Source organism: Bos javanicus, chromosome 23 (assembly GCF_032452875.1).
Source record: "Bos javanicus breed banteng chromosome 23, ARS-OSU_banteng_1.0, whole genome shotgun sequence".
Taxonomy (NCBI): domain Eukaryota; kingdom Metazoa; phylum Chordata; class Mammalia; order Artiodactyla; family Bovidae; genus Bos; species Bos javanicus.
The window spans coordinates 31,860,717-31,883,307 of record NC_083890.1 but is presented as its reverse complement, the minus strand read 5'-3'; the positions used below and the strand labels follow the sequence as shown (position 1 = coordinate 31,883,307).

The following is a 22,591-nucleotide window of genomic DNA, read 5'->3' as shown; positions in this document are numbered from 1 at the left end:
TTGTTTTCCTTCTTATTTTTTAGCCTAGAGCAATCTTTTCTCCAATTCCTTTTCTCCTTTGGCTCCTCTTTTTATATGTTTTTTCCTCCACCTGGGCCTGCCCTATGCAAATTGGGCTTAGCCAGGAGTGCTGTTTGTTCTGTTTGTTCTGCCTGAAGTCTTCACTGTGGTCCTCGGACCTTCCTTGTCTTTTAGCCACCGCCATTTTGGACTCCTTTTCCCTATTCTACCTACCTAACAATACGAAACTAAGTGCCTGTGCCCCAGGGATTAACATAGAAACTTCTAATCGTTCCCCATAAGTAGGGAAAAGATGAACACATGAAAGGAGTGAGTAGTTCTGGGGCATGGGAGCAATCTGAAGTTACCAGGTCAGGTGGGGGAGCCGTATTGGCCAGAGTGGGATTTAAGGTGTGACTAACATGCCCTCACTCTCATTTTCTCCCGCTCCCTTTCATACAACAGATTTTTCTCTTGGGTTTCCTTTCAGACTGCTGCACTGTAGGCTGGCAGTCATCTGACTTCTTTTCCTCTTGACGTAATAGCATAAATGCTGTGCATGTGGAATTTAACCCTTTTCTCCTGCCCTTGAACAAAACAATTCCAATTGCAAGACTGTATAGTAATTGAGTGAGCCCTTCAGGTGTCATCACTTTTCTGATCCTGATATATGTTGGAGCCACACATTGTCATAATAGAATATCATCTCTTTCTTAGTCATAGGCTCAAAGCTATATTTTGCCCACTTATTTAAGATAATCCCCCAAAAGGCTTTCCTTAGGGACAGATGGCGTATTTCCCATATTTAAAAGTTCAAGAACAACAAAGCACCAAAAGCACAAACAAATCCCAACACTAAAAGCACACATTCCAACAAGAATGAACAGAGTAGAAGGAAACAAACTGGTTTCCAAGTCGGGTAGAGTCCAACAAGTGCCCTCTCCAACAGGGTATCTCAGTCAAATGCAAAACAAATTGGCTGGCCTGGTGGAGGAAAACCCCAACTGTGTGGGGGAGGGTGTTCCCTGTTGTCCACCAACAGCGACTCACACTACTGGATGATCGAGTTCTTCAGTTTCTAGAAGTCTGTGGATTCCTTGCTGCAAGCGTCTGGTGCCGCTTCAGGGGACTTTGAAGGGGAAGATTTTCAGAACAAGTGGTGCCTGCAGCTTCTAGGGCCTTACCCTAAAATTGTGCCACCCGCCCACTGGCCTCTAGTAGCAAGGCCCTGACTGGCGTCGCAGAAGTTTGTGATCAAGTCCAAGCTCCTACTTCTCATCCCACACGGGTCAATCCATAGAGAGATGAGGTGTTGGGGAAAGGAATAGCGACTTTATCTGCAAGGCCAACCAACTGCAGAAGATGGTGGTCAAACGGCCTCAAGAACCCTCTGGTCTGGCTTGGATGCTAGTGTCTTTTATGGAACAAAGAGGGGAAAGTGAGGCAATCAAGTTAAAACAAACAAACAAACAAAAAAACCCGGTAAGTTGTAGCAAATATTTCCTTGTTCTCACAAGACTGGAGTGTGGGGTGGGGGTGGGGTGGGGAGGGGGAGGGATCTGATAATTTCTTCTTTCCAGCATCCATTCACAAGGGGGCTGGGTCAGGGTTTTTCTGGAAGCTAAACAAAGGTATTTTTCACCTTAAGCCCTCAGGCCTGGGAGGCACGGTTCCTGGAAAAAGGCTTTTATGTATAGTTTAATCCTTAGGCAACATCCCTTTAGTGATAAATTTATAATGAAGCTAATAGAATGCAAAGGTTAAAGTGTTTAGTCTCGAAGTCTTGTCTGAGTCTTTTGTGATCTCTTGGAATGTAACGCTCCAGGCTCTTCTGTCCTTGAGATTTCCTGGGTAAGAATACTGGAGTGGGTTGCCATTTCCTTCTCCAGGGCATCCTCGCCATCCAGGGATTGAACCTGCGGTCTCCTGGTTTGGCGGGTGGATTCTTTACCACTGAGGAATGTGGGCTCAAAGGTTAAAGTAAAAGAAATATGTTTAAAACGGAGTCAGATTTGTTCTTTCCGGTTATGGTAACATTCAAAATTTGTCTCCCACCTGCATCTAAGAATACTTATGAAGACGAAAAAGAAAGGAACTCCAAAACTTTCCTGCTTCTTAACACTTTCACATTGTTATACTTTACTGTGTAAATATATCGAAAAGAAGGCTAGGTTTGTTGCAGGGAAGAGCCAGTTCTGACTCTTTTTGAAACTGTTTCTTTGACTTGCTTTGTGTTGCTTTTGTTATTATAATCATATCTAATGGTCTGCCTCAGAGAACACTGCCCCTGTGTTTGACTGTCAAACTCAGGTGCCTTTATTCAGCTCACAGAGAAATAATCTGACGCTGCCTACTTGTGAATGGCTGCAAGAAAGAAGAAATGAACACATCCCTTCCACAAGGTGGCCATTCCTGGAGATGTTTTGCAAGACTGATGGCCCTTTTACTTTACTTCCTCAACATCCCCCATCTCTGTTCTAGAAAAGAATGTGGCATTCAGACCCAGATAAGATGGTTCTTTTGAAGTACTAATGTGCCACCTTCTCCGTCAGCTAGCTTTCAGAATAAAGTCCCATTCTTTGCCTCAACACATCGTCTCTCAGTTAATTGGTCTCTTGTGCAGGGAGTAGAGCGAGTTCGGACTCGGTAACATATGTCTCAATTACAAATTGGCACTTGCCATGGGTGCTTGCTGTCTAACTCTACAAGGATTAAATCATGTGCTGCTGCAGCTGCTGACCTTCAACACCCCCTGAAAGGAGTTCAGGGTGGAGTGCAGAAATGAGGCAGTCTGTGCTCCAGGAAAACTGGTAGGACAGGTCTTCCAACAGTTAGATATTATCAGGAGGTGATTTTATGAACCCAATTCTAGTATCTCTTCAAATCTAGAACAGCACTAAAATCCTTCACGGTGATGACTGCTCTTCATGACTAATAGAAGCTTCACAAGACTAACAGAAACTTTCTGTAAAAAGAGAATCTAAGCTTGATTGCATGCACTTCCCCATTACCAAAATCATATATATACTGACCTCCCCTACCTCTTTGGAGCAGTTTCTCAGAGCTATCTCCGGCTGCAGTCCTCTTTTTGAGCCAAATAAAACAACTCTCATGTGCATTTTTTCTAAGTCGACATATGGAAGAACCAGATGTGATTCTTGACCTACAAAAATTCAAGTTATTCACATACGTACACACACTTCTCAGAATCTCTCAAATCTGCTATTTGTTCTTTCCTGAAAGCTCCTTAAGACCTGTCTTAACCGCCTGAATCTTCTGTATTGTAATATGGAGTGGTAGAAAAGGAAGGCAGGATGGATACTTTTTGCATATACTTTTACAAAATGGATAGTATTAAGTATATCTATAAAATAGGATAACTTATTCAGTCAGTTGGGGTTGGGGAAGAGATAAAATTTCATATTTAAACCATTCAGACTAGCCCCTCTCAAAACAGATGTTTCAGTTTTATAAAGACTTGAGGGGGTAAATGACCAGATTAAGTGATTAGCAACTTGCCTTTAAATGTTTTGTGGAAAGTTTTACTTTCGCTTTAGGTTAGAAGGATCCGTTAACAAAACAAACCATTTGTTACACACAAATAAACAATTTGAATTTATAACAGAGATTATTTGACTTAATTCTTAAAAGACATAGAAACAACAGAGAGAAGTAACAGCATATATATCATCAAAAGGGGACGACCTACATTCACACTTGGACAGCACTGGGCAGTCCCAAATGACAGCAATCTGGAGTCCAGTTGGGAAAGGGTCCCAGGTGATGCATCCATCTCACCCGTGAGACTTCAAATAGCAGCTCTGGAGGCTCCCACTTGCCAACAAAGGTCCATCTAGTCAAAGCCATGGTTTTTCCAGTAGTCATGTATCGATGTGAGAGCTGGACCATAAAGAAAGCTGAGCACGGAAGAATTGATGCTTTTGAACTATGGTGTTGGAGAAGACTCTTGAGAGTCCCTTGGACAGCAAGGAGAAACAACCAATCCATCCTAAAAGAAATCAGTCCTGAATATTCATTGAAAGGACTGATGCTGAAGTTGAAGCTCCAATACTTTGGCCACCTGATGCGAAGAACTGACTTATTGTGTCAGGGTAGTGTGTAATTTCCTCGGTTCTGTCTAGCAGACAACAAAGATTTGACAGGGTGGACCAGTGTTTCAGCTCAGTTACAACTAAGTTTTATTCTGGGAGCAAATTATAATACACTCTCGAGTGGTGACAGCGGGCCTACCCCGAAGGAGAGACCTCAATGCGTCTTGGCTTCCTCTTGTTATAAGTTTTTTGTCTCCTTCCCCCTGAGCCTGCCCTGTGTAAACTGGGCTAGCCAAGAGGGCTGTTTGTTTCACCAGAGGTTCTCACTCCGGTCCACAGATTTTCTTTTGTTTCATTTTCGCAGGCTTTTTCCTTTGTCTTCTAGCCACCATCATTTTGGACTCCTTTTTCCTATTCTAACTACCTAACATTTGTAGAAGACCCTGATGCTGGGAAAGATAGAAGGCGGGAGGAAAAGGGGACAACAGAAGATGAGATGGTTGGATGGCATCACCTATTCGATGGACATGAGTTTGAGCAAGCTCTGGGAGTTGGTGATGGACAGGCAAGCCTGGTGTCTTCCGGCTTCCGGGGTCTTCCGGCTGCAGTCCGTGGGGTCGCAAAGAGTCGGACACGACTGAGCGACAGAACTGAACTGAACTTGTAATCCCAGGCTGCAAAAAGAGCAGCTCTGGTTTTACTTTTACATTATTACAATGCTTTTTGTTTTATCTTGCCAGTCAAAGGTTAAACCCCATGCGCGGTTGGCCAGACCTCCAGGAGCTCAAGCATTTCAAGACCTGCTCCCTTTCTTATCTAAAGTGCTGCCTGACTTGCTATGCTTGCAGGCAGGCTCGGAATCCTGGCAAAGTCCAGGCAGGTTAGAAACTGTTCAGAGGCCTGCTATCCTGCTTCTGAAGCTTGAGTAAGACTGCCTCTATTTAAATTTCCCTAAAATCCCATGGATGGAGGAGCCTGGTAGGCTGCAGTCCATGGGGTCGCTACGAGTCGGACGCGACTGAGCGACTTCACTTTCACTTTTCACTTTAACACAATGGAGAAGGCAATGGCAACCTACTCCAGTGTTCTTGCCTGGAGAAAGAGTCGGACACGACTGAAGCGACTTAGCAGCAGCAGCAGCAGCAACACCTATTCAGAAACAGACAAAAAGCAAATATTTGTGCCATGGAAGAGTGAACGCTAGTCTCAGTGTTCTATTTGCCCAAGGGGTTCGTTTGTCCAATGTGTATGGCTCCACCGTATTGTTGCAGGAAGGGGGATCCCTTCCAGGGCTTGAAATTGGGCTCTTGTCTAACACTTGGAAATGAATTGTCCGAGGAGACACATTGCTGACAAAGCAAGAGATTTTATTGGGAAAGGGCGCCCGGGCACAGAGCAGGAGGGTAAGGGAACCCAGGAGAACTGCTCTGTCACATGGCTTGCAGTCTCGGGTTTTATGGTGATGGGATTATTTTCCGGGTTGTCTCAGAGTCCTTCCTAGTGGTGCACACCTTGTTCAGCAAGCCAGAGAGGAGGGTTCCGTGAGGTGGTCGGATATGTGGTGTCTCCTTTTGACCTTTCCCGAACTCTTCCGGTTGGTGGAGGCTTATTAGTTGTGTTCTTTACCAGAACCTCCTGTCATAAAACAACTCATGCAAATAGTTACTATGGTGCCTGGCCAGGGTGGGCGGTTTTAATTAGTGTGCTTCCCCTAACAGTATGACAATGTAATGATCTTTAGTGGAACGTAGAGACCAAAGCAGATTTCTCTTGTCGGTTCCCACCTCAAGTGGATTTCATTTAGGAGAGAATAATAACCATTTTGAGGTTTAGACTGTCACAGAAAATTAGACTAGGCTCACACTTTGCAAAATTAACTAGTATTTGAATGACAGTACTTTCTACCTTGAGTTAGCTTTAAAATATTATTTTAGCTCCCCATGGACAGATTATTTTCTGAGTTTAGAATTAGTATGATAGTCTGATCTATCTACAGGGACTAATGTCAATTAAAGAAGTCTTAGTATGGTTTGAAGAGTTTAACTCGGTACTTGTTTTCTTCCTCCTCCTCCTATTAATTATCTGTTAAAATTGCAGATTAAAGTACTTAAAATTCTAAGACTGGTTATTTAAATTCATTCATCACAGTAAAAGACAATCTGTTGCTAAATTTTTGTTAGTTCCTCATGCCTCATTGTTTTATTTTCTTTTTGCAAACCAGTGGGTGCTACCGTTTTCACCTTGGCCCAGGGCAGTCGCCCTGTGAAGGAGTACTGCTGCTGCTACTGCTGCTGCTAAGTCTAGATTATTTTAAAAAAGAAAGAAAACGTGGAGGCCACCAGAGCGTATTTATCAACAGCATGGGTGAACAAAACGACAAGCACCAATGGTCTCCCAGCCTTATGCAGCGATGGCATCCTCTCCAGGTCAACTTCGAAACGTAATTCCTTCGATAGCTCAGTTGGTAGAGCGGAGGACTGTAGTGTGTAAACGTCATAGGCATCCTTAGGTCGCTGGTTCGAATCCGGCTCGAAGGAGTTCATGTTTTGTGTGGTTTTAAATTAAATCGCCCACCTTAAGGCCTTTGTCACTTACGTAAATACTTGTTGTGCATCTGTTGAAGACTCAACTGTGTGCAGGGAATATGTTTCTTTAAACTATTGTTTTCCGTAACAACTTCTAACACGCACGATCGCACTTCAGCACCATAATTCATTAAGGGCCGGTGCCGCAGAGAAGTCCGGAACCCCGACCAGGGGATCAGAGTTGGGCCCGTTTTCAGCAAAGGTGGTGGTGATCTAGTCGCTAAGTCACGTCCTACTCTTTTGCGACCCCAGGGACTGTGGACTGCCAGGCTCCTCTGTCCACGGGATTTCCTAGACAAGAATGCTGGAATGGGTTGCCATTTCCTTCTCCAGGGGGTCTTCCCGACCCAGGAATCAAGGAATCAAGGGACAAGTCTTCGCCACACCCCTGGGGATCAGAAGACCCGGGCGGGAAGAACCCGGGAGGGGGAGGGGGCGGCCTGCTGGAACAACGCTCACCAATTGTTAGTAACTGGTGGAGCACGAGCGCCCCCTGGTGTACTCAGTTCAATCGCTCAGTCGTGTCTAACTCTGCGACCCCTTGGACTGCGGCAAGCCAGGCTTCCCTGTCCATCACCAACTTCCGGGACTTGCTCTGTTCTTTCCCGGTGGATGCTCTACTACTGGCAGCCACCTACAACCCCTGGAGGAGGGATGAAATTCTACCTCCCCTTCTAGGTTTAGTTATGCAAAGAAAGGTGATTCTCATTACTGGCTGGGAAACGTGGGTGGATGTCAGAATCACCTGCGAATATTTTACAAAGCGCCTATACTTGCGCTACTTTGGCGGTGGGACCTAGACATCGGTAGTTTTAAAAGCTCCCAGGTAGCTCTCGGTCCCATATTGAACTCGAGTTGGAAGAGGCGAGTCCGGTCTCAAAATGGAGGATCATGATCCCAAGGAACCAGAGCAGTTGAGAAAGCTCTTTATTGGTGGTCTGAGCTTTGAAACTACAGATGATAGCTTAAGAGAACATTTTGAGAAATGGGGCACACTTACAGATTGTGTGGTGATGAGAGACCCTCAAACAAAACGTTCCAGGGGCTTTGGTTTTGTGACTTACTCTTGTGTTGAAGAAGTGGATGCAGCAATGTGTGCTCGACCGCACAAGCTTGATGGGCGTGTAGTGGAACCAAAGAGAGCTGTTTCTAGAGAGGATTCTGTAAAGCCTGGTGCCCATCTAAGAGTGAAGAAAATTTTTGTTGGTGATATTAAAGAAGATATAGAAGAATATAATTTGAGAGACTACTTTGTTTGTTTGTTTGTTTTTTTACTGTTTAAAGTCATATTTTATTTATAGAGTTTTACCATGTAAGACTTGTCTTCCCTGGTAGCTTAGACAGTAAAGCGTCTGCCTGCAATGTGGGAGACTCAGGTTTGATCCCTGGGTTGGGAAGATCCTCTGGAGAAGGAAATGGCACCCCACTCCAGTACCCTTGCCTGGAATATCCCATGGACGGAGGAGCCTGGTAGGCTACAGTCCATGGGGTCACAAAGAGTCAGACACGACTGAGTGACTTCACTTAACTATGTAACTTTGAGTGAAAGCAATATAAATACGTATATAGAATCTAATTTTGTAAAAAACATATGTAATGAAAAACCTTTAACGTTATCTTTTGGAGGTGGAATTGTGATTTGAATTCTTTATACATTATGTTCTAAATTGAATATCATTTTTGTATAAGGGTGAATCAGTAAAGGGTGAAGAACTTTTAAAAACACAGACCTCCAAAGAGGGGTAAAAAAGGCTGTAGTATAATGTTGGACTGCCAGATGAGGGGGAGGAAGCATCCATCTGTGAGGTTCTTTACAGGTTCTGAGAGGCCTGTCAGAAGCAAGCGGAGTGAGCATCAGTCTGATTGCCGTCTCCTCTTTGTCTCTTGTCCAGCTCTTAGAACAAGCCCTGGTGATTGAGGAGCAGCTGCGTCGGGCAGCTTACCTCAACATGTCAGAGGACCCTTCTTACCCTTCCATGGCCCTAAACACCCGCTTTGCTGAGGTGGAGTGTCTGGCAGAGAGTCATCAGCACCTGTCCAAGGAGTCCATGGCAGGAAACAAGCCAGCTAACGCAGTCCTGCACAAAGGTAGCCAGTGGCTCCCCTGCCTCCTGCCAACCTGGCCTCTTCCTTCTCTGCCCCTCCCCAGTACACAGTTACTCCTCCTGCCTCAGCCTTTATCCAGCCCCTTTGTCTGGGAGCTTAGGGTATGCGCGGTATCCTCGCCTTCCTCCTCAGGCAGCTGACATCTTAAAGGCAATCAAGGACAGTAGTTCTTTGCCTCTTAACTTGAATATAGTTCCTGGAGGTGGAAACAAAGCAGAATAACATAGTTTCATCTGTGGTAGTTTAGAGGTAATTTTAGGTGATTTAATATCCTGTCAAGTTCTAGACCCCTTTCAACATTCAGTTTCTGATTAAAGTTAAGACACTGTGAGGGGGGTGGAGGGTGAAAGGACAGAAAGAAGGCTGGTATGTAGGAAGAAGGGAGAGCTCCAAAAGAAGAGAGGAAAGATGAGAAAAGGAAACGGAATAACTATTCAAGAAGTGGAGGAAATAAGACAATAGGGATCAAGGAACAGGTGACTTTAAAATCATAGACTCACGGGCAGCTGGAACTGGAACATGAGGAATAAGAAATACGTGGTGGAGCCAGGTCAGGTGACTCAGTGACAAATGACAGTATTCCAGCACATCAGTTTCGGTAGCTGAGAAGTTCTAGGGGGAAGGGATGGTCCCCATATGGGAGGACAGACCTGGGTCTTGACCACCACGGCTCACCGCCTCTTTTTCTCCCCATGCAGTTCTGAAACAGCTAGAAGAACTGCTGAGTGACATGAAAGCCGATGTGACTCGACTCCCAGCCACTATTGCCCGAATCCCCCCAGTTGCTGTGAGGCTACAGATGTCAGAGCGTAATATTCTCAGTCGCCTGGCAAACCGGGCGCCTGAACCACCTCCACAGCAGGTATAGGACCATTTTCCTCTGGCCAGCTGTTGAACAGAGCCATTCCAGAAGTTGGAAACTTTGCTGTTTGTCCCTAGCTTTACAGGCTGGGCAGCGGGGTGGGCTTACCAGTGAGTTCTCTTGGGATCTGGTGGGTTGCTGTGGTCTTGGAACTCTGACTCCCTTGGCCTTGTCTTCCTATAGGTAGCCCAGCAGCAGTGAAGACCCAGATGGAAAATACCACCTCCACCGCTGAGCAGTGACCTTCCTCACTTTCCCTTGCCCAGATTCTCCCCTGGGCGCCCGAGAGACCCTCTCCTTCCTTCTGCCCCATCTTCTAAGTTGTAGAGGAACAGCCCCCCCGAGCACTAGGGGAGGGGAGGGAGTGAGGGGCAGTGGTGCCCTTCCTGCTGGAGAGACTGCAGCAGTAGCGCCGGCGCCATCTGCAGGGAGCTGGCGGGCTGGCCTTCTGGGCCCTGGCTTCTCCCCACTGTAACACTGTCTGTTACAACACGAACTGTTGTGGGTTCCCGCCAGGCTTGAAGAAAATGATCTGAGTTTCTTCCTCCTTCCGTTTTATTTTGTTGGTTGATTTTGTGTTTTCTTTTCTCCTTTTTGGGGGGTATTCACAGTGGGCCAGGCCCCTGGGCGAGACACAGCTACCTCTGTTGGCATCTTTTTAATACCAGGAACCCAGCGGCTCCAGCCCCTGAGTGGCTAGAATGAAATAAAGTGGAAAAAAAAAAAAAAAAAGGAAAAGAACCAAAAGCATAAAAAAAAAAAAGCAAAAAACAGCAGATTTCTTGATGAAAACTGAAAATAAAAGTTTCCTTGTATTTTAGTGCTCTGGTTCAGTGTGGGTGTAGGTGCAGGTGGGTGAGTGAGTGATGGGAGCCCTGGGACACCTGTAATTGGAGAATAGGGGTTTCCTTGCATCATCAGAGTCCACGGAAGAATCGACGCTCCTATCTGTGCACGTGTTCCGGGCAGGACGCCGTCCCCTGAGCGCACCCGCCGCCTCCCGCCTCCGCCCCGCCCCCCGCGGTTCACAACCTGATCCTTGGCTTCCCGGCTCTGCGAGCGTGCGGAAGCAGGCTTCTCCAAGCTGTAGAAATACGCATAAAATGAAAGGATCTTCCTCGCAGTGTTGTGAAGGTGGAACGAGGCTGGAACACTATTTTAACAGCCGAGCGCCACCTTGGTGTTTACTTGCAGGAAGGCTGAAGTCGGTTTTTCTGTTAACTTGCGTGGGTGAAATGCGGACACGAGATGCCTTCCTCCCGACCTCCAAGACGGGAACCTGGGCAGGGAGGACCCTTACCTGAGAGGCAGCGCGGGTCCTGCGGTCAAGGAAAAGGGTTCCCGCGTCACAGGCGTGGGGGCCGCCGATCTTGGGGCAACCTCAAGCGGAGGGCGCAGCTCTGGCGCTGGTGTTCGAGGGGAAGGGGCGGCTTCCGGGTGCAGTATTTCCAAATGAACTTTACGAGGCCAAAGGCCCACGCCGGGAGTGGAGGGCGGGGAAGTCGAAGACGCCTCGTGGGCACCGCCTTCTCCGCCTGCCTGAGAGACTACTTTGAAAAGTATGGCAAGATTGAAACCATAGAAGTTATGGAAAACAGGCAGAGTGGGAAAAAGAGAGGATTTGCTTTTGTAACTTTTGATGATCATGATACAGTTGATATAATTGTTGTTCAGAAATACCACACTATTAATGGGCATAATTGTGAAGTGAAAAAGGCCCTTTCTAAACAAGAGATGCAATCTACTGGATCACAAAGAAGTTGTGGAGGTGGATCTGGCAACTTTATGGGTCATGGAGGAAACTTTGGAGGTGGTGGAGGTAACTTTGGCTGTGGTGGAAACTTTGGTGGAAGAGGCGGCTATGGTGGTGGAGGTGGTGGCAGCAGAGGGAGCTATGGAGGAGGCAATGGTGGATATAATGGATTTAGAGGGGATGGTGGCAATTATGGCGGTGGTCCTGGTTATAGTAGTAGAGGAGGTTACGGTGGTGGTGGACCAGGAGGATATGGAAACCAAGGTGGTGGATATGGTGGCAGTGGTGGAGGATATGATGGTTACAATGAAGGAGGAAATTTTGGAGGTAACTATGGTGGTGGTGGAAACTATAATGATTTTGGAAATTATAGTGGACAACAGCAGTCAAATTAGGGACCCATGAAAGGGGGTAGTTTTGGTGGAAGAAGTTTGGGCAGTCCCTATGGTGGTGGTTATGGATCTGGTGGTGGAAGTGGTGGATATGGTAGCAGAAGGTTCTAAAAACTCAGAAGAAAAGGGCTACAGTTCTTAGCAGGAGAGAGAGCGAGGAGTTGTCAGGAAAGCTGCAGGTTACTTTGAGACAGTCGTCCCAAATGCGTTAGAGGAACTGTAAAAATCTGCCACAGAAGGAACGATGATCCATAGTCAGAAAAGTTACTGTAGCTTAAACAGGAAACCCTTCTTGTTCAGGACTGTCATAGCCACAGTTTGCAAAAAGTGCAGCTTTGATTAATGCAATGTAGTGTCAATTAGATGTACATTTCTGAGGTCTTTTATCTGTTGTAGCTTTGTCTTTTTCTTTTTCTTTTCATTACATCAGGTATATTGCCCTGTAAATTGTGGTAGTGGTACCAGGAATAAAAAGTTAAGGAATTTTTAACTTTTCAAAAATAAAAAATAAAATAAAATCTCCCAGATAATTTGAACGTATTGCACGATTTGAGAACCACTGCAGAATAGAAGTTTTTAGAAAATTAATAGACAAGGGTTAACAATAGAAAATAATTGTTAATTTTATGCCAATTTCATTAAAATATGTTAACCACACTTCTACCCCGTCTGAAAAATGTGATTCCGAATACCTACGGAAGAGTTCCCAACTATAAAAGATATTAAGTAAGGAAGAGTTGTCTGAGGGTTTTGTGCCTGACACTTTTGCATGTTCCTTCCCATGCTTCAGAACTTTTATTCTTTAAGTAAGCAATTCTCAAACTTTGGTGAGTGAACCACCTAGAGAGTTAATGTAGGACACAGAAGTCCAGGCTTAATGAACTAGGTTTGAGAGACACTGCCTATAACACATTGGCAACTACCAGTATTAACGGCTAGAACTGGTAGTATCCTTGCTCTTTGAAAGCAAATTGAGGGCAAAAGAGTAAACAAGAAAAATGGTCCAATTTTCTTTTCAAAGATAGCATGGGCCTTGGATGCACAGCTTATTAGATTGTCCTGGATTTTCTCACCGAGCTCTCACCAGAGCTTCCAATTCAAACAAGTTCTCCACTGCGATTTCTCTCCCATGCTGTGCTTGCCCGCTTACTCGCTTCAATCGTGTCCAACTCTTTGCAACCCTATGGACTGTAGCTCTCTAGGCTCTTCTGTCCAGGGGATTCTCCAGGCAAGAATAGGTGAGTGGGTGGCGTGCTCGCCTCCAGGGGATCTTCCCAACCCAGGGATCGAACAGGCGTCTCTTAGTCTCCTGGACTGGCAGGTAGGTTCTTTACCACTAGCGCCACCTGGAAGCCCTTCCCTCCCATAATCAGGCCATATTCCTCAAGATTTCCAGTATTAGTGCCAGCAGCAGCCCCACCATCTCTGTAGAAACAGCCAGATGACTTCAGAAGAGGAAGAGTGAATGTAAAAAAAAAAAAAAAAAAAAAAACCTCAAACATACCTACATATTCTTTAGCTCGTCACAATCGTATTAAGAAGTACATAAAGCAATTATCTCCCAAGTTTTAAAAAAAGGTGGAAATCATTTGTTTCAGTTGTAAGAATTTCACGTTACCTTCAAGAGATCAGACATGTGGGAAATTGATTCTGAGAATAAAAATGTAACATTAACGTATAAATAACTGGAAGGTAGATGTGTAAATTCACCTGGTAGAGACAGTCTTCAAAAACGGAGAGAAAACCCAAAGCATCCAAACTTGCCTACCTTATCATTGAAGACAAAGGTGAGGTCATCAATATTACTGAATTGCGTCTTTAAGTGGTAATGTTTAAGCAAAGTGTTTATTATTTATAGAAGCATGGGAATAAAGGCCAAAGCGTAAGTGGAACATAAAGCTGGAGAATGCGGGCATCGATCCCGCTACCTCTCACATGCTAAGCGAGCGCTCTACCATTTGAGCTAATTCCCCACGTAGATAGGTAAACCTGTCTTCCTTTCTCACTTTAAATCTGAAAGTAATTCAGAACTTGTGGCCAGTGCGATTTGTACCTGTATTCAATATTGCGCAAGAGTTTCACACTTGACTCACATCTACGGAAACCGGGGACAGAAAGGAAATTGCAGGTGTATCCAGAAGGGCAATTCAAGTTTCTCGACCAATGAGACTCGGCTTTTGGCCATCCCAATAGTTCCTGACAATTCCCTCATTCCTAAGTTTTCCACCAGTTGACTCAGCTAGCCCCAGAAACAGATTCTCCAGAGTTCGGACAAATGTCCCCTAAGATCTGCTTTCTGTCTGGCTTAAAAAAAAATTTCCGTCGGTGGACACAAGGTCACGAGGGGATGTGCGTCCCAGTAAATTCCTCCCTTCATTCTGACTTCGTAGTCCCGATTTCGATCAAGGGTGTACAAGTTATTTTTCTAAGGGTAAATATTAATAGGAGAAGAGAATATAATCATGGTTACATGCTTAGATCTGGATTCTCTGCAAAACAAAAACAAAAGTAGTAGGTGCCACTTTTTATTCTGGGCCTGCGGAGTACCAGGTACCAAGCACTGTTTTAGGTGCTAGGTACTGTACAGAGTTAGTTCTGAAGAGAGAACTCTTGGGCATTTCGAGGACCATCACTTGCAGTAAAGTCATTTGAAGGTCCTTCTCCAACATCTAAATATCAACTACTTCTTTGTCTGAAATTCCATCATTAGAAACTTTTTGTTCTTATTGTTTAGTTTTATTTTCTAGTCTCAATGAAACTGGGGCAAAGTGATAAAATTGAAATGGAGAAGATGGAGCATTTTACTCAAGAAAGTGACTCTATGTTCCTATGCTGTGTAGGCATGCTGTGCAGGCCTTTCCAGAACCCTCTTAATCCTCTTAAATGCTTGCGCTTCTCTTTTCTATTTCAGTGCAATCAAGGCAGATTAAAAAAAAAAAAAAAGTGAATAACTTTCTGTGGGAAAAAGTCCTCCACCTTCCTGCACCCACTCCATTTGAGACAAAAGAGTTCAAAACTCAGATATTCCAAGTGTATGTAGAAACCCACCATTTATCTCAAAATTCAGCTCAAGGTCAGCCTTACCTTCTCTCCATCTACATGTTCTCACTTTACTCTTCCTTGGATAGAATTTACCCAGGTACAAAAGCCAGTTTGTCCTCCACTCATTTTTTTTTTAACATTTATTTTCCATGATTATATTAGAGATGCAAATATGGAACTGGAATGAAAAAAAGAAAAAAGTGGCCTAATTCCACAATTCAGATCCATGGATTGAGCTTTGGGATGACTGATTATGAACTGGGACCAACTTCGGGATTTCAACCATGAGCTAGGAGTTCTAGTTTCCAATAGCATTGAATTAGGTATTAAATTTTGAACCTCTTAGCTTCCATTAGAAGTAAAATGAAGATCAAGAATACTGTCATAAAATTCACACGGACATTTTACCAGTTGTTAAACTATTGACTGAACTCTAAACTCACTGCTCTGGACTGAACTGTGTTCTTCCCACATCCAAATGTGACTGTATTTGGAATTAGAAAGTGATTATGGTTAATGTAGTAGTTAGGGTGGGGCCCTGATCCTGTAGGATTACTGTCCTCATAATGGGAGACATCAGAGTTCTCTCTGTCAAATCAGGAAGAGAGCTCTCACCTGGAACTGAATGGTTGTCATCTTGATCTCAGACATCCCAGCCTCCAGAACTGTGAGAAAATTAATTTCTGTTATTTAAACCACCCAGTCTATGGCATTTTGTCATAGCAGCTGGTGCAGACTAAGACACGCATCCTTTAATCTGCCTTGTGATAAAGGAGGTAGGACTCTATAAACCACACTGCTGACTTACTACTAGGCTTTATATTGAGTTCAGTCACTCAGTCATGTCTGACTCTGCGACCCCAAGGACTGCAGCACAGCAGGCTTCCCTGTCCATCACCAACTCCCTGAGCTTACTCAAACTCATGTCCATCCAGTCGGTGATGCCATCCAACCATCTCATCCTCTGTCATCCCCTTCCTTTGCCAAAAAGGAAGCTAGCGGGAGAATGCAAGGAGGAGGAAGAGGAAAGGTGGACTTGTCTTTTCAGTTTTCTTCCTGGGAGCTTCCTGCGCCTCTAAGTATCACCCCAGTAAACTTCTGCATCCCAAAAGACACAACAGTTCTGAAGCAGCAATTGAATCCAGCACCATGCTGAATTTTTCACACTTGGCATATCTGCTATTTTCCACCTTGTATTTGAAGCATGGATAGGACACTGGACAATGAATTAGAAACTTCACTTTCTAGGATCTCTCCTATCCAGCTGGTAATTCTCTATTAGGTCAGGAACATTGCAAGTTGCTAGATATTTTCTTAATTTTTCACGGAAAGGGATTTAATTACTGAATTCAATATTGACTACATGCTCTCAATATTCCTAAATAGAAGGCATTGGCAACTGCCATTTAAGGAAAATTTGGGAATATTTTTCAATAATATCATTTTGTATAAATAGTATAGTTTTGCATAAATTTGTATAAATAAGCACAGACATTTATAAAATATATTTTCCTTAAGTGTATTTCCAAAGAAAGCCTTTTCTCTCCAGATAATTTAGTGTATTCCCCATTTATGTCTATTTCTGCTTTAGGCACAAGTCTAAGGCAATCTCTGTTGAACCTCAATGTTTGACAATTTTCTCTGGAAAAACCATTTATTTATATTCACATTTAAATTTCATAGGTGTTTTGGTTTCACTTTAATTGCACCACAGTAATCATTCAATATAATATGAACCACCCAAATTATTTATTCAACTAAAAAAATTGACACTCCACATATTTCATCATTAGATCTATGAACACACACAATTTCCCATTAGATTTTCAGAAAGAGAATCACAATGATACGAAAATGCACCAGATATTTCTCTGTTCACAACTTAGGGATCCTCTTTAACCTAATTGTGTTTTCAGTAATTATATCATTTATTGAGCAAATCTAGACTTTTTTTTTTCTAGAGAAAAAGGAAATGGTAATTAGAGGGGACAGCAGGAAATCGGGCGTAATGCAAGAAATTCACCCTAGTAGGTATGTAATACTTAGGGAGGAGGACATGGGATATCGGTAGAACTTTTAAGATATACATAGAACAATATCCTAACGTCCTAGATGTACAACCCAATGGATTTTAGATATTTATTAAATCCGTGAAAGCAATTACCCAGATCATGACATAGGACCTATTCAGCCTTTAAAAAGACTGCTCAAAATGAATTATACTTTTAAAAATGAATGCGTATTATCAAAGCAGAAATCATCTGGATAGACATTAGAAAAGGGAGTCTAAAAAAGTTCTCGGAGGTGATCCTTCGATAGCTCAGTTGGTAGAGCGGAGGACTGTAGGTATTTGACTAATGGCCATCCTTAGGTCGCTGGTTCGAATCCGGCTCGAAGGAGCACACTTTTTGAAAAGTAACTCCGCTTCAAGATAACAAGATTCTGTCCTACCCATTTAGGAAAACCGTATCACTCATGGCTCACTTTTGATTGAGAGAGGAGGAGCTAAAGCAGATAGAACAGGGGTAGCAAAGCAAAACTCTTTAGTGTTCAAGGGAATTAATTTTTAAAATACAATTATATAATCACTACCCATATTAATTTTAGAATATTTCTAGCACCTTTCACGTTTGCCTCTGTTTTTGAAATAAACAGTCAAAATTACAATACTCAGGTAAAGATTATTTAAAGTATTCTAAGACAACTGCTCAACAGCTCCTTCGATAGCTCAGTTGGTAGAGCGGAGGACTGTAGGAACTTGGTTGATGGTTATCCTTAGGTCGCTGGTTCGAATCCGGCTCGAAGGAGGTCTCATTTTAGGAAAAGCATTGCAAACCTAACGGAGAAGGCAAGGGCACCCCACTCCACTACTCTTGCCTGGAACATCCCATGGACAGAGGAGCCTGGACGGCTGCAGTCCATGGGGTCGCTGAGGGTCGAACACGATTGACCGACTTCACTTTCACTTTTCACTTTCATGCATTGGAGAAGGAAATGGCAACCCACTCCAGTGTTTTTGCCTGGAGAATCCCAGGGATGGGGGAGCCTGATGGGCTGCCGTCTCTGGAGTCGCACAGAGTCGGACACGACTGAATTGACTTAGCAGCATTGCAAGCCTAAACACGATGATCTTGTAGGAATAGACAGATAAACAAACAAATGAACCTGAGGTAGGCACAGGAAGCTGTCAAAAAATACTTGTTTCATCTGGGTTGCTAAAAGAATCTCCAGAAACTGATTTTTCAAGGAATTGAGAAGGGGTTTATGGCAAAGGGGTAGGTCACCCTACCACAATGTTTTCATTTTTCCTAAAGGTTCAATGGCCCTTTAAAGCTCTCCGTTGAGACTTATGTGAATAAACGTTCTATCAATGACAATTTCAAATACACCCAAGGTAAAGAACACAGAATAATTTACCATTGTGGCCATCACAGTGGCAACTGACATCATCTACTCTTGCACAAGACCCACCTCCCTCATTCTTGTAGTCAATCCCCAAAAGTTTTCTCATTTCACTCTTTGTGGCTCAGTATTTTGAAGACTTCGGTGTTAAGAGCTAAAAGCGAAACCTCGTTTGTTTCTCTCCCTATTCCAAAAAAGTAGGAGGCAACTAACAGAAAGTTCTCGTCCATAAATGAATGAAACAGGCATATGAGAACTAGAGAAACACAGTTTATTAGTCTTTAGAACCACTCCATCAAAGAGCACGTGGCGAGTTAACTTTAGAAAATATACTTGGAGTCCTGTTCAGCAACGACTGTCATCTCGGATTATAACTGTGGGTAGATTTACTACTGCTTGCATCCTCTGGCTTTCTTGGCTCCCTGGTTCCACCGGGATGGGAAATCTTGAGCCACAAACTCGTCCACAGCCCCTTCCAGGAAGCCGGCCCAAGAATTTGTACGCATTCCAGGGCGCGGCGCCTTGCAGTCGACCCCAAGGCAGATGTGGGTCGGAGGAACCTTGGCGCCTTAAGGACACGGGTAGCGCGCACAAACGGACAAGTCCTCCGGCCACAAGATGAGGGGAGCGAGCCCGGAAAGCGGCCTCTGGTTTGATGAAGGGACCGCGTTCAAGACCTCGCCATAGTTGGGAACTGCCAGGGCCGAGTCCGTTCTAGCGGTTGTTCAGCTCAAGGAGGTGAAAGAGGAAAGAAGCAGGTTGCTCTGACTGGACTGACTCCATTTTTAAAAGAAAAGGAACTCCATCTTACACCCTCGGCGAACTTTTGGACTGTATATCTGAGAGGCCATGGAGATAAAATACCAGCGCACGAACAAAAACCCAGACCAGGCAGACGCCGTACCTAGACCTCCCGGAGCCAGAAGGAAAGCAATGTCCACTATCTAATCAGTCACTATCTGTAATCTTAATAATACCTATTGATGTGGGGCTAAACTGTATGTCCAGTTAGCTTTAGAATGTGAATTTATGGCTAAAACCTGACTGTATCTCTTACTAACGTTGTCCAGAGCCGATTTTAAAGAATTTGGGGATGTGGGCTTGGGCACGTACATTTTGGGCATAATAGGTTGTCACAAAAATCGGTCGGGTCCCTGGCTAAAGAGGAAACTCTGCCTCAGACCCGCGGGTGTAATAAACTGCAGTCCACTATTCACGCTATCCTTCTGAGTGAGTTTGCTTCCCGGAGCGTTTGGCTACAACATTTCGTGCTTTGGCCGGGAAACTCTTCTCTGTGAGAGACAAGTCCCATTTGGGGCTACTCCGAGGCTTCGCGGCTCGGATCTTCTAGAGGGGGGAAGGCGCCTCGCCCTTCTGGAAAGATTCCACTTCTCCACGCCGGGATCTTTCACGTTAGTGGGTAGTGGACTGCGGCAGGGGAGTTAGGCGCTCAGGTAAGGAGGTTCCCACCCTGCCGGGTGGAAGAGGGGGCCTGATCAACCCCATGGGAGGGAATAGGGGACACACACTGACAGTCAAAGTCACAAAGGAGGTGGTGTCCTCGTCGTCTTGGGGTAAATTGTTACCAGGCGATTGCAAGAGAGCTTTGGGAGGAAGAAACTTGGTCTTTGTGTGCGTATATTATGCCCTCCCCGAGGAGGTGTCCCATCTGCTGTGGAATTCTTGATCCCTCAGGGTTGTCAGGCTAAAAGGAGGAAGATACGCGAGTGAATAGAAATTGACCTTTCCGGAGACGGTCTGGGACGTGGAATATTTAATCCATCTATGTTTTCATCCGCACCCAATCAAGCCCACCAAGGCAGAACAGACTTTCAAAGTGAGAGGAGAAACAACCTTGGACCACTTGGTGTTCTGGTTCGGCTGTGCGGACCTGCAGGTGAAGACTCGCCGATTCCCCTTCTGGCAGGAAGGCTCTCCTCACCCCAATTAAGAAGGAGGAGGAATGGCAATTTGTTTCATTGAGTGGAAATATCAAGAAGTACTTAGGTTACCGAGAACTTGTGGACAGAACGAAAAGGGAAGGAAGAAGAAGGTCCAAGAAAGTAAGCGAGATGGGAGGAAGTGTATCTAAGGCAACTGTATTGGAGTGCATGATTAAGCATTTTAAGAAGGGATATGAAGAAGACTATGGGGTGAACATGACGCCTAACCGACTCCGCGTATTCTGTGAGGTTGAACGGCCCTCTCCCGGAATAGGATGGCCACCAGAGGGCACCATGGACTTAAAACCAATAAAAGCAGTCTGCAGTAGTCACAGGAACGCCGGAGCAGCCGGATCAATACCCATATATTGATTCATGGCTGTGGTTGGCTCGAGATCCTCCCCCTCGGGCAAGACTCTGCATTCAAAAAGAGAGAGGGAAAACATTAATGGCACAAAAATCGACTGATGACAAAAGAGAAATTCTGCAGGATCCGGACGGGAGCTATTTGCCCTCTCCCCCATACTGGATGACGCGTCGGCCCCCTAATGCTCCACCAGGACCGGAGACCGCCTTAATGACCACCGATCCAGGGCCTGCTGGGGCTCCACCAGCTGCTCCCCCGCCAACTACCTCGGAGATCGTACAGCCGCCATCTCGGCAGGCTCCGATCCCGGCGGTAGGAACTTCTAGTCAACGTCCACAGGACTCAGCCTCAGCCGAACCTCCTAAGCAGTATCCGCCTCTCCCGGTGAGTACTGACGGAAGAGGGGAAGGAGACACAGGAATTCGACCGAGGCTGCGCTCCGCCAAGGAGCCGGGGGAAAGGGTCCCGCAACAAGTGCCTCGCAGAGAGCTACAACAGCCTGTTCAGGGAGCAGACAGACACTACCACCAGCCTCCCCGCGCCTACTATTACCAACCATTTTCCTCTGTGGATCTACTAAATTGGCAGAAACTCACTCCACCGTACTCGGAGGAGCCACAAGGCATGATCAGGCTGATGGAGACTATTTTTCGAATCTACCGTCTTACGTGGGACGACATAATCCAGCTGCTAGTCTCCCTCTTCAGTACTGAAGAAAGACACAGGATCCATACTGAGGCTAGAAAATGGCTACAAGAAGTGGACCCCGAGTGTACTGTAAACCCACAGCGGTAGGCAGAATTAGCCACCCCTGATGAAAGGCCGGATTGGGACTATAACACAGAGGCAGGAAGGGGCCACCTTGAGAGATATAGGGCGGCTATTTTACAAGATCTCAAGAGGGCTGCCGGTAAGCCTATAAATATGGCAAAACATACCGAAGTAGTCCGAAAGGAAACCGAAACACCTACTGAGTTTTATGAAAGACTATGCAAGACCTATAGACTTTATACACCAATAGATCCAGAGGCAGCTTGGTCTCAAATTGTGATAAATACAACCTTTGTATCTCAAGCCTACCCTGATATCAGACGCAAGCTCCAAAAGATAGACGGAGTATTAGCCACGACCAGCTGACAAATAATTGACATTGCTAATAAGGTGTTCAGAAACAGAGACATGGAGGCAAAAAAGAAGGCTGAGAAAAAACGGAGAGAAGGATAACAAGAGAGCAGATTAGAGGATCGCGTTACTGGCTCAGGCCTTGGGAAGGCCCCTCCCTGGGCCATCCCCAAAACCTCCACCCCCTCTAAATCAGTGTTGGTCTCCTGGCAAGCCTCCTACAAGGAAGCCCAGGACCGCCCTGCAACCAAATCAATGCGCCCGATGCCGGGGCTTCGGTCATTGGAAAAATGAATGCCCCAGAATAGCTGGGAAAAATAACTGGCATTGGCTGTTTTCGGGCTGGCTGAACTGGAAGCTGAATAGGGGTGCCGGGGCTCAAAGACACAAGGTCCCCAAGAGCCCATGGTAAAACTAAAAGTGGAGGACCAAATTATTGACTTTATGGTGAATACTGGAGCAGAAATGTCAGTGGTGACTGAACAGGTGGCTCCCCAGAGAAGGTCACTGCTGTAGGAGTAACCAGGGAAAAGCTGACTAACCATTCTGTCTACCCCAAAAATGCCAGATTGGGGTGGGGGGCATCAAGTGACTTATGAATTCTTGTATATTCCTGAATGCCCAGTACCTCTGTTGTAGAGAGACTTGTTGTCTAAGTTGGGGCCACAAGTGACCTTTCCCCCCAAGAAAGACCCACTCTCCAGTGGGCTCGACCACCTATTTACTCTCCCTCTCGGTAACCCCTCAAGATGAATGGAGGTTGCATGATCTTTCAGAAGGGAAACCTGATGGGTTAAACAATCCAGAGAGAGAGAGCTAATCCAACAATTCCCTGAGGTTTGGGCGAAAGATATCCACCCTCCCCCTCCCCTCCCCCCTGCCCCCGCCCGGGCTCGCCAAACATTAAGCTCCAGTGGTAAGAGAACTCAAACCTGGTGCCATACCAGTCAGGAAATGTCAGTACC

At 45.2% G+C, this 22,591-nt stretch overlaps 1 long non-coding RNA gene, 3 other non-coding genes and 1 pseudogene across 4 annotated transcripts; 4 read left to right on the top strand and 1 right to left on the bottom strand.

Annotated features, from left to right (window-relative positions):
• The first annotated feature begins 6,498 nt into the window (after nucleotides 1-6,498).
• On the top strand, nucleotides 6,499-6,589 carry TRNAY-GUA (transfer RNA tyrosine (anticodon GUA)). The gene is given in 2 exon segments: nucleotides 6,499-6,535; nucleotides 6,554-6,589. It is a non-coding gene; the product is annotated as a tRNA-Tyr (tRNA).
• Nucleotides 6,590-7,456: 867 nt separating this feature from the next.
• On the top strand, nucleotides 7,457-11,918 carry LOC133237029 (heterogeneous nuclear ribonucleoprotein A3-like; annotated as a pseudogene).
• On the bottom strand, nucleotides 7,915-11,138 carry LOC133237036 (uncharacterized). The gene is made up of 2 exons (XR_009733097.1): nucleotides 9,244-11,138; nucleotides 7,915-8,939 (listed from the first exon to the last, which is right to left on the bottom strand). It is a non-coding gene; the product is annotated as an uncharacterized LOC133237036 (long non-coding RNA).
• A 5,183-nt stretch (nucleotides 11,919-17,101) lies between the features above and the next one.
• On the top strand, nucleotides 17,102-17,191 carry TRNAY-GUA (transfer RNA tyrosine (anticodon GUA)). Its single transcript is given in 2 exon segments — nucleotides 17,102-17,138; nucleotides 17,156-17,191. It is a non-coding gene; the product is annotated as a tRNA-Tyr (tRNA).
• A 318-nt stretch (nucleotides 17,192-17,509) lies between these two features.
• On the top strand, nucleotides 17,510-17,599 carry TRNAY-GUA (transfer RNA tyrosine (anticodon GUA)). The gene is given in 2 exon segments: nucleotides 17,510-17,546; nucleotides 17,564-17,599. It is a non-coding gene; the product is annotated as a tRNA-Tyr (tRNA).
• Nucleotides 17,600-22,591: the final 4,992 nt, after the last annotated feature.